This window comes from Bufo bufo, chromosome 6, assembly GCF_905171765.1.
Source record: "Bufo bufo chromosome 6, aBufBuf1.1, whole genome shotgun sequence".
Lineage (NCBI taxonomy): Eukaryota > Metazoa > Chordata > Amphibia > Anura > Bufonidae > Bufo > Bufo bufo.
This window is the reverse complement of record NC_053394.1, coordinates 28,682,072-28,694,736: the sequence shown is the minus strand read 5'-3', so window position 1 is coordinate 28,694,736 and position 12,665 is coordinate 28,682,072. Positions and strand designations below refer to the sequence as shown.

The window sequence follows — 12,665 nt, the reverse complement described above, 5'->3', positions numbered from 1 at the left end:
AAAAACTCTCCCATTTTGAACGTGGTCGGGTTGTTGAACTGCATAAGCAGGGTCTCTCACAGCGCGCCATCGCAGCTGAGGTGGGACGCAGTAAGACAGTCATTTGGAATTTCTTAAATGATCCTGAGGGTTATGGAACAAAAAAGTCAAGTGGAAGACCCAAAAAAATGTCATCAGCACTGAGCCGGAGGATCCAATTGGCTGTCCGTCAAGACACTGGACGATCCTAGACCCAAATTAAGGCCCTTACTGGTGCTGACTGCAGCCCCATATCCATCAGACGGCATCTGAGACTGCAGGGATTCAAAAACAAAAAACGTCAAAGACCTCGTCTCCTTGAACGCCACAGAACTGCTCATTTGGACTTTGCAAGAGAGCACCAAACATGGGACATTTAAAGGTGGAAGAAAGTTTGATTCTCTGATGAGAAGAAATGTAACCTTGATGGTCCTGATGGTTTCCAACATTACTGGCATGACAAGCAGATCCCACCTGAGATGTTTTCTACGCGCCACAGTGGAGGGGGCGCCATAATGGTCTGGGGTGCTTTGTCCTTCAGTGGAACAATGGAGCTTCAGGAAGTGCAGGGGCGTCAAACGGCCGCTGGCTATGACCAGATGTTGCATAGAGCATTCCTCATGACTGAGGGCCCTCGTCTGTGTGGTAACGACTGGGTTTTTCAACAGGACAACGCTACAGTACACCAGTACACAATGCCCGCAGGACAAGGGACTTCTTCCAGGAGAATAACATCACTCTTTTGGCCCATCCTGCGTGTTCCCCTGATCTAAATCCAATTGAGAACCTTTGGGGATGGATGGCAAGGGAAGTTTACAAAAATGGACAACAGTTCCAGACAGTAGATGGGCTTCGTGCGGCCGTCTTCACCACTTGGAGAAATGTTCCCACTCACCTCATGGAAACGCTTGCATCAAGCATGCCGAAACAATAACGGCGGAGCTACTCATTACTGAGTTCATGTTTGGAAGTTGGATTTCTAAACTTGGGGGTTTCTTTTTTTTTTTGGAGGTGTGGTCCTAAACTTTTGATCAGCTGAAAAACAGCCTGTTTCAGTTTATTTGTTGTTTTCATTAAATTGAATGCTCAAAAAATGTTTTGTCTCACTCCCATTTCTTCTTGTTGCATGTTGAAGCTCTACTTGGAACTTTGTTAAGATCCAGCCATGCTAAATATGATTATTTGCAATTTTTCAAGTGGTCATAAACTTTTGATCAGGACTGTATGACCTATGAGGAATAGACACATGGCACTTTGTGATTGGCTAGCAGGTACTTAAAAGGTGATCTCCCTGGCTGGTCAGTGCCCACTGTTGTTTTGACACCCCAAGTGTATGTTGCGGTTCATATTCTCCCAGACTTACCTGTGCATGACCTCTGACTTCCTTGATTTATCTCTAGAAACTGCCTCTGGATACCTCATCTTTGCTGAACAGTTTGTCTCGTGTATGTGGAAAGACACTGGGTTTTGCAGATGCTCACCCGTCTATTGTCATGTAAGGTGCTCTAAGTCTAACTGGCTCACCCAGCCAGTGGAAAATTGCGTAACGAAAGGTGTGGTAGATAGACTGGCACACTATATCTGGAGACAAGTAGAGAGCAGACAGGGTGGGTATATTATAAATTAATTGATTGCCTTTTAAAATACAGTATATAAAAATCAGTACGGTGGCAGAAAAAATAAATATAAACAGAAAAAAGAGAACAAAGGATTTTTTTTAAAATTTTAATCACTTGTGGTAGTACAATATTCGACACCTGCCTTCCTAGGGCTTAAAGTATGAAAGTCTCAGTTCATCAGTGGTGGAATTGCCCTTAGGAAGCCCCTTGGTTGGTTAACAGTCAATATAGCCTGTGAATATACGGATGTTAGGTTGTTAGTTGATCCGTAATATGATTAATAGTTGACTGAACAGGCAGGGATAGTCCACTGGGTGGTTATAGCAGTGTATTTCTTATATATCTACAGGTATATGGCCTTACATAGAATGGCTATTTATGGTAGACAAAACTGTCTCGTGTATGACCTTGGATCAGACCCTGGAAATCCTGACGTCTCATTCCTAGGTACCACGTTACACGGACTAATACTGCGCATAAGAACTTTGGCCTGGTCACTGGCTGTCCCCTTGGTGTTTCCCTGCACAGGTTATTATTTGGGTTGGTTACCTGTATACGCTTACTGGTTTGGACTGTACTGAAGTTTATTTAACAAATCCCCTATTGTTTAACCTCTGTCTGGTTGCTTGGGGTTCTGCACCATTATATTCAATCTGCAGAAGACCATGATACCTATGCTCTCCAGAACCGAAGACATGACATGATTGGGAGAAATATATTGCTTTGTAATGTAGGACAGTTGAGGTCAAATTAGTAGGACACATTTGTTTTGCTTTAGATAATGAAAATCTTACAGGACGATTCATGTTCTTGCAAATTAAACTGGAAAAGACCTCCACTATAACAGGCTTTAGCCTGCCCCATATGTACTCCTAGAAAATAAACTTGTGATATGTTTAGAAAATAAACTTGTGATATGTTTAGACCAATAGAAACTGATTCAATGGGTTGAAAACCCAATTTCAAATACCGTATTAAGAAAAAGGGAGTTGATTGGGGGTGGACAGCAAAATGGCTACATAGAGCATCTCTGGAGGACCAATGTGTATGACATCGATTTTAGAGATCACTGTGTAATACTTAATTTCTCCTCTAGAGGTGCTGTAGATGCTGAACAAGAAGTGAATGTCTAAAACAGACTAGACCTTTAAAGTATCAGGATAGGTCATTAATATCATAATGCTGAGCTCCGACACCTGGCACCCCACCTATTAGCTGTTTCGGGCAGCCGCTAGTGTCAGAGACTATATAGTGGCCAGAACAAGAACCAGATCATTCTGTCCACTGTATAGTGTAGTATAGAGTGTAGTACGCTGGTGCTGGAAACTATACAGTGATCAGTCTGGCTCTGTCCACTCTACAGCTTTGAGTCCGAAACAGCTAAATGGCCGGGGTGCTAGGTTTCAGACCTGCACCAATCTGATAGTGATGACCTATCTAAGTCCAGGAAAGCCCCTTAAACATGCCCCCTTTTAGTATACATGCCCCCTTTTAGTATGTTGAAGTAAAAACTGGACCAAAATTCAGACAATATTTATTTACATTTTTAACTCCATTATGTCAGAGCAGGGACAGACGAGGACAGTGAATCCCTGAACTAAACTCATCCTACTAGCCACTTGCAGTATAAGCCCTAAAAGGCAGAACCGCAACTGGACAACGGTCCCTACTCTATATAGGTGCAGAGACGAACAACAACACACAGACAAACACAAAGTTCAAGTCGTCAGAAATGGGTCAGAGCCAGAACGGGCTACAAAACCGAGAGACAAGCTGGGGTCAGGAGACAAGCCGGGGTCAGAAGCTAAGAATATCAATCAGTAAACCAGAAACAGGGAACCAGGGACAACGTTAGTGAGCCAAAAGACTATCACTGGCAATAGTTACATTACAAAAGGGGATTTAAATAGAGGGCCTGACTCTCCATAGGTCAACCACCAAACAAAAAATGTAATAGGACAGATAGGCAGTGTGCAGAATGACAGTCTATCTTCCGGTCTGGATCTTCTTGTTCTTGGAACCAAATGATAATTAGATATTAATCGAATATAGTCAATGCTGCTATGTATGAATAATACTTTCAACATCAGTTTATAAATATTAAAAATCTGACCATCTGATTAATCATAAAATAAAATAAAAAATATAAAAAAATACAAATATTTTTGATCATTATTTTTTTATTTTAATTTTATGATTAATCAGATGGTTAGATTTTTTATATTTATAAACTGATGTTGAAAGTATTATTCATACATAGCAGCATTGACTATATTCGATTAATATCTAATTATCATTTGGTTCCAAGAACAAGAAGATCCAGACCGGATTTTGTATGACATCATAACCCCTATAAAAGAGGGACATTCTGGGGGGACTAGTAACCACTGAGGAAGGGGTTATTCAATACCCCGAAACACGTCTGGTTCGAACCCCCCAAAGGATCTCTTGCCAAGTGTGATGAAATAATATTATATGAAATTGCCCGTCCAATACCGTCTGCCGCGCAATAGGTGACCTATAGCTTGTCGAAGTAAAGATCGTGCACAACTATCGAGGTTCACGTGCAAACAAGCCCGCCGGCGTGGGGATCCAGACGGAAGAAATTCGCAAAACTCGTAAGACTACGGTCGATTTTACTGAAAGACCAAAGTCCAGAGCAACGTATGGGCATTCGCTTCATCGAATGGTAAGACTGTTCGATTTTTTTATGCCGTCTTATGTGTGTTGGGAAAACACAGCTAAGTGTTTCAGCGGGACGCCGCTGAGATTCTAATATAGCGGGACGCCGCTAGGAGATTTTGTTGGGGAATAGCTTACAACAAGCTGTATATGAGTTCCCAGTGACTAATCTTGTTCTTCTAAAGTGATTCATATGGGATTAAGACTTTTATCTTCATGCTATAAATCTTGATCGAACAACCATCGATCTTTATGATCGAAAGGCTTTATATTCCACACCTGTGAATGCTACTATTGTGTATGCTGTTTCATTAATGGTTAGAAAATTAGCATAGGCATTTTATTCAGCGATTCTTTTATCGATTATTTTATCGATTTTATTGTGATGTTTGATTGTTAATGTCCTCGATTTTTATGTGATATTTTATTGTGCCCAGTACCCTTCACTATAGGGTAGCACTTAGTATATATTAGAGGTGGGACGAATCCAATTTTTTCCGAATCCGAAAAGGTTCTCGAATATATCGAATCTTTCGAATCTCGAATCCTACGAATCCTGTACATAATTGTATGAACGCACGGTGTAAGAAACAAAGTCAGACCGCGTCAGTTTGTCTGAACCTCCACCTCCCAGTCACGGTCGCACCCTATATGACCGCGATGACCCCTGCTCCTATCACTACAGAACATACAGGGTAATACAGCCCCATACCTCTTACATCCAGTGACGTCTCTTGTAGATGTTCTCTTTCCTCATCTTCTCCTTTCAGACCTTCAGAACAGACCACCAGTTTTCAGCCATTTTTCGTCTCTGCAGCTTGACAAAAAAAAAAATCTTAGTTTACTACTTTTCCATCATCCTCCCATCTTCTGGACAAATCATCCTAACACCCCCAATACTGTGCCGCTGTGCTCCCCAATACTATACTGCAGAAACAGATAATACCCCTGATAATACTAGTACCACACAGAGCCCCCCATATAAAATACCCCTTCTTTGTGGCCTCAGTAGATGCCCCCATAGTGCCCCCCAATAATGTGCCAATAAGAAGTGGCCCCACAGTTCCACCCAATAATGTGCCAGTAAGTGTCCCCATAGATGCCCCCCTAATCATGTGCCAGTATCAAGTGCGGAGTGCCTCTCTCCTCCCCCCCATGTGCCGGTATCATAGTGCCATCTCCCCCCCAATGTGCCCGTATCATAGTGCCACCTCCCCCCATAATGTGCCCGTATCATAGTGCCACCTCCCCCCATAATGTGCCCGTATCATAGTGCCATCTCCCCCCATAATGTGCCCGTATCATAGTGCCATCTCCCCCCATAATGTGCCCGTATCATAGTGCCTCCCCCCAATGTGCCAGTAGTATCATAGTGCCTCTCACCTCTCCCCCTGGCATTCACAGATCCCCCCACCCCATAACAGTGCCATCCACAGACCCCCCCATCCTATAACAGTGCCATCCACAGACCCCCCCACCCCATAACAGTGCCATCCACAGACCCCCCCACCCCATAACAGTGCCATCCACAGACCCCCCCATCCTATAACAGTGCCATCCACAGACCCCCCCATCCTATAACAGTGCCATCCACAGACCCCCCCACCCTATAACAGTGCCATCCACAGACCCCCCCCACCCTATTACAGTGCCATCCACAGACCCCCCCACCCTATAACAGTGCCATCCACAGACCCCCCACCCTATAACAGTGCTATCCACAGACCCCCCCCACCCCTTAACAGTGTCATCCACAGACCCCCCCATTGCCGCTCCAGTAGTTATAAAATGTGTAATTGTGATTAATAATCATGCTGCCCCGCTCTGTCTGTAGTATTACATTCAATAAATCTTACTTACAGGGCTACTGCTATCGTAACAGGCCGGCCGGGCAGACGAGCGGCAGCGTCACTGACTGACGTCACCTGCTTGCGCCGCCTGCTTTATGAATGAAGCAGGCGGCTCAGGCAGGTGACGTCAGTCAGTGACGCTGCCGCTCGTCTGCCCGGCCGGCCTGTCACGATAGCAGTAGCCCTGTAAGTAAGATTTATAGAATGTAATACTACTGACAGAGGGGGCAGCATGAATATTAATCACAATTACACATTTTTTATAACTACTGGAGCGGAGGGGCCGGAGCACAGTGAACGCACCGGCCCCCAGCTCCGCCTCCCAGTCCCTCCCACCGGATTCGTCGGATTCGTTTCAGGCAAATTACGTCGGGATTTGAGTCCACGAATCCCACGAATCCAGCAAGATTCGAGGGATTCGTGGATTCGACGAATCCCCCGTCCCATCTCTAGTATATATAATAAATTCAGTATTGGTCGAGATCAGAGAGTGCCCAGTGTATTTTTGTTTACAATTATAGGACATGTTCTCTCTTTCAACGGAACGAAAATGCGGAAATGGAATGCATACGGAGTACATTTTGTTTTTTTTGTGGAACTATTGAAATAAATGGTTCCGTATACGGACCGTATGCGGAACGCAAAAAACGGCCCGTAAACTGAAAAAATTAAATGTTCGTGTGCAGGATGCCTTATACAAAATGACGTAATAGCAAACAAAGTACTCTATGACAGTGGGTTGACACATAGGTTTTTTGTGATTTTTTTTGTGCTCTGTGTGTTTTTGCTGGCTTTTTTTGCCCCTGCGTTTTTTGCAGTAAAAAATGTCAGCTCCAGATGTCAGGGGAAACATAAAACACAGGACACACAGAGGTTTTTGTACATAGATATTCTCCCTATGCAATATAGCTTCATACAGTTGCAAGAAAAAAGTATGTGAACCCTTTGGAATGATATGGATTTCTGCACAAATTGGTCATAAAATGTGATCTGATCTTCATCTAAGTCACAACAATAGATAATCACAGTCTGCTTAAACTAATAACACACAAAGAATTAAATGTTACCATGTTTTTATTGAACACACCATGTAAACATTCACAGTGCAGGTGGACAAAGTATGTGAACCCCTAGACTAATGACATCTCCAAGAGCTAATTGGAGTGAGGTGTCAGCAGACTGGAGTCCGATCAATGAGATGAGATTGGAGGTGTTGGTTACAGCTGCCCTGCCCTATAAAAAACACACACCAGTTCTGGGTTTGCTTTTCACAAGAAGCATTGCCTGATGTGAATGATGCCTCGCACAAAAGAGCTCTCAGAAGACCTACGATTAAGAATTGTTGACTTGCATAAAGCTGGAAAGGGTTATAAAAGTATCTCCAAAAGCCTTGCTGTTCATCAGTCCATGGTTCAGCACTGCTGCTACTCTCCCTAGCACAGTGGCCGTCCTGTAAAGATTACTGCAAGAGCACAGCGCAGACTGCTCAATGAGGTGAAGAAGAATCCTAGAGTGTCAGCTAAAGACTTACTAAAGTCTCTGACATATGCTAATATCCCTGTTAGCGAATATACGATACGTAAAACACTAAACAAGAATTGATTTCATGGGCGGATACCACAGAGGAAGCCACTGCTGTCCAAAAAAAACATTGCTGCACGTTTACAGTTTGCACAAGAGCACCTGGATGTTCCACAGCAGTACTGGCAAAATATTCTGTGGACAGATGAAACCAAAGTTGAGTTGTTTGGAACAAACACAGAACACTATGTGTGGAGAAAAAGAGGCACAGCACACCAACATCAAAACCTCATCCCAACTGTGAAGTATGGTGGTGGGGGCATCATGGTTTGGGGCTGCTTTACTGCGTCAGGGTTTGGACGGATTGCTATCATCGAAGGAAAAATGAATTCCCAAGTTTATCAAGACATTTTGCAGGAGAACTTAACCCCTTAAGGACACGGCCATATTTCACCTTAAGGACCAGGCCATTTTTTGCAAATCTGACCAGTGTCACTTTATGTAGTGATAACTTTAAAACGCTTTGACTTATCCAGGCCATTCTGAGATTGTTTTTTCATCACATATTGTACTTCATGACACTGGTAAAATGATGTTAAAAAAAATCATTTTTATTTATAAAAAAATACCAAATTTGCCAAAAATTTTGAAAAATTAGCAAATTTCCAAGTTTCAATTTCTCTACTTCTGTAATACATAGTAATACCTACAAAAATAGTTATTACTTTACATTCCCCATATGTCTACTTCATGTTTGGATCATTTTAGGAATGACATTTTATTTTTGGGGGACCTTACAAGGCTTAGAATTTTAGAAGTAAATCTTGAAATTTCTCAGAAATTTTTTAAAAACCAACTTTTTAAGGACAAAGTTCAGGTCTGAAGTCACTTTGTGAGGCTTACATAATAGAAACCACCAAAAATTACCCCATTCTACAAACTACACCCCTCAAGGTATTCAAAACTGATTTTACAAACATCGTTAACCCTTTAGGTGTTCCACAAGAATTGATGGAAAATAGAGATACAATTTAAAAATTTCACTTTTTTGGCAGATTTTCCATTTTAATATTTTTTTCCCTAGTTACAAAGCAAGGGTTAACAGCCAAACAAAACTCAATATTTATGGCCCTTAATCTGTAGTTTACAGAAACACCCCATATATGGTCGTAAACTGTTGTACGGGCACACGGCAGGGCACAGAAATAAAGGAATGCCATAAGGTTTTTGGAAGGCAGATTTGCTGGACTGGTTATTTTGACACCATCTCCAATTTGAAGCCCTCCTGATGCACCCCTAGAGTAGAAACTCCATTAAAGTGACCCCATCTAAGAAACTACACCCCTCAAGGTATTCAAAACTGATTTTACAAACGTCGTTAACCCTTTAGGTGTTCCACAAGAATTAATGGAAAATAGAGATACAATTTCAAAATTTCACTTTTTTGGCAGATTTTCCATTTTAATATTTTTTTTCCAGTTACAAAGCAAGGGTTAACAGCCAAACAAAACTCAATATTTATGGCCCTGATTCTGTAATTTACAGAAACACCCCATATGTGGTCGTAAACTGCTGTACGGGCACACAGCAGGGCGCAGAAGGAAAGGAATGCCATACGGTTTTTGGAAAGCAGATTTTGCTGGACTGGTTTTTTGACACCATGTCCCATTTGAAGCCCCCCTGATGCATCCCTAGAGTAGAAACTCCAAAAAGTGACCGCATTTGGGTGGAAGTTTTGTTGGTACTAGTTTAGGGTACATATGATTTTTGGTTGCTCTATATTACACTTTTTGTGAGGCAAGGTAACAAGAAATAGCTGTTTTGGCACAGTTTTTTTTGTTATTTGCAACATTCATCTGATAGGTTAGATCATGTGGAATTTTTTAAAGCAGGTTGTCCCGTATGCGGCGATACCTAATATGTATACATTTTTATTATTTATGTAAGTTTTACACAATGATTTTATTATTGAAACAAAAAAAATCATGTTTTAGTGTCTCAATAGTCTGAGAGCCATAGTTTTTTCAGTTTTTGGGCGATTATCTTGGGTAGGGTAGGATTTTTGCGGGATGAGATGACGTTTTTTTGGCACTATTTTGGGGTGTGTATGACTTTTTGATTGCTATTACACTTTTTGTGATGTAAGATGACAAAAAATGTCTTTTTTTACACCTTTTATTTTTTTTACGGTGTTCATCTGAGGGGTTAGGTCATGTGATATTTTTATAGAGATGGTCGATACGGACGCGGCTATACCTAATATGTATACTTTTTTTATTTATGTAAGTTTTATACAATAATATCATTTTTGAAACAAAAAAAAATCATGTTTTAGTGTCTCCATAGTCTGAGAGCCTTAGTTTTTGAGTTTTTGGGCGATTATCTTAGGTAGGGTCTTTTTGCGGGATGAGATGACGGTCTGATTGGCACTATATTGGGGTGCATATGACTTTTTGATCGCTTGCCATTACACTTTTTGCGATGTAAGATGACAAAAAATTGCTTTTTTACACCGTTTTTTTTTTTTACGGTGTTTACCTGAGGGGTTAGGTCGTGTGATATTTTTATAGAGCGATACATAATATTTATACTTTTTTAATTTACTTTACTAAGTTTTACACAATAACAGCTTTTTTTAAACAAAAAAAATGATGTTTTAGTGTCTCCATATTCTGAGCCATAGTTTTTTTATTTTTTGGACGATTGTCTTAGGTAGGGTCTCATTTTTTGCGGGATGAGGTGACAGTTAGATTGGTACTATTTTGGTGGGCATACGCCTTTTTTATCGCTTACTGTTGTACTTTTTGTGATGTAAGGTGACAAAAAATGGTTTATTTTGCACAGTTTTTATTTTTTACGGTGTTCATCTGAGGGGTTAGGTCACGTGATATGTTTATAGATCCAGTCGATACGGATGCGGCGATACCTAATATGTCAATTTTTTTTCCCTATTTTTTACCTATTTTTTTTATTTTTATTTGGGGAAAATGACGTTTTTGTTTATTTTTACTTGAAACTTTTAATTTTTGGGGGGGAAAACTTTATTTTTTCAACTTTTTTTTTTACTTTATTTTTTGTCCCACTTTCGGATTTCAACTAATCCCTTTTACAATGCATTCCAATACCGCTGTATTGGAATGCATTGGCTGTATGAGTAATACAGTGTGTATTACTCATACAGCTTCCGGCCTGTGAGATCCAGGGGGCTGGATCTCACAGGCTCGTCACCGAACCCCCCCCTCGCATTTAGCCAAGGTGCCTGCTCAATGATTTGAGTAGGCACCGGGTTCCGATCACCGCCCGCCGGGCGGCGGTGATCAGAAATACACAGGGTGTACAGGTACGCCCTGTGTCCTTAAGGGGTTAAGGCCATCTGTCCACCAGCTAAAGCTCAACAGAAGATAGGTATAACAACAGGACAATGACCCAAAGCATAGAAGTAAATCAACAACAGAATGTCTTAAACAGAAGGAAATACGCCTTCTGGAGTGGCCCAGTCAGAGTCCTGACCTCAACCCGATTGAGATGCTGTGGCATGACCTCAAGAAAGCGATTCACACCAGACATCCCAAGAATATTGCTGAACTGAAACAGTTCTGTAAAGAGAAATGGTCAAGAATTACTCCTGACCGTTGTGCACGTCTGATCTGCAACTACAGGAAATGTTTGGTTGAAGTTATTGCTGCCGAAGGGTTCACATACTTTTTCCACCTGCACTGTGAATGTTTACATGGTGTGTTCAATAAAAACATGGTAACATTTAATTCTTTGTGTGTAATTAGTTTAAGCAGACTGTGATTGTCTATTGTTGTGATAAAGATCAGATCACATTTTATGACCAATTTGTGCAGAAATCCATATCATTCCAAAGGGTTCACATACTTTTTCTTGCCACTGTATACACAGCGCTATGGAGCACACCTTGTGCACTTCTATTAAAGTCCTATTACGGCTCTGTACAAGATAGAGCTATAATACGGTCATGTTCATAAGCTCTTAGGTTGTAAGCAGGATCAACCCTAATAAACTAGGCATGCCTGGTACTATTGATACTGCTGATTACAATGATACCTGTCTTGTGAAAATCGGTGGCATGATTCCTATCCCCACCCCCCCCAAAAAAAAGACTTTTATTATTTGTGCCAATGAGGGCTTCAGTGCACCATATGGCGGGGCCAGCACTGGAAAGCTTCGGTGCACAGAGAAGCTAGAACCTGCCCCTCTGTGCACTGAAGTCCTCATTTGCATAAGCCATAGAAGTCTTTTTTTCTTGGGAACACCAAGACCGATCTTCACAAGACAGGTTAGGATTAGGATTAGGGTTTTTAATCGGCAGGATCATCCCTACCAGGCAGTATACATGGTTTAATAGTGTTGATCCTGCAGACAGGTCTTCTTTAAAGTTCTCATGTGAAAGCTGTAGCCACACCGCTGTTTTTATCATTCCCTATGGAATTCTATGGACTATCACATAATCTCCTCTCCAACCATCAGAGATAGCTTACATGTGTGAATAATGCCTCATATACAAGGGTACGAGACTATGAGGCTATACGGTGTCTCTGTATCCCAACGCCTATAGATAGATTCATATGCGGCAGACTTGTCGTGCAATTTCTGTGACTTTCTGAATGAGACTAAATCTATTTGCATGTGAAGGGTATAGCATGCCCCGCTGCTGCTACTTGCATTATAATAGGGTTGCACCAGCTTCTTATATTACAAGGCCCTGATGCCTTTAGAAGTCTCTGCATTTATTTGTACACTACCCGGTTTCAGAATCACCATGATGACTCCAGAATTCACCTCATCTGCGCATGCGCCAAGGAGAGCTATAGATTTGGCCCCGTCCACTACAGAAGTGTTATCCCACTCGTACCTTCACAGAAGAAAAACTAGCTCAGTCTATGAAAAAAGGGGATAAAACATTCTTCAGATATATAAATGAAAAAAGGAAATTAAAACAAGGAATAAC

The 12,665-nt window shown here is 41.5% G+C and overlaps 1 long non-coding RNA gene across 1 annotated transcript in view; it reads left to right on the top strand.

Annotated features, from left to right (window-relative positions):
• Positions 1-2,023, top strand: part of LOC121004404 — a 31,752-nt gene extending 29,729 nt beyond the window's left edge. Inside the window, exon 2 of the long non-coding RNA XR_005779710.1 lies at positions 1,987-2,023. This is a non-coding gene — a long non-coding RNA (uncharacterized LOC121004404). The remainder of the gene's footprint in view (positions 1-1,986) is intronic.
• The last annotated feature ends 10,642 nt before the right edge of the window (positions 2,024-12,665 follow it).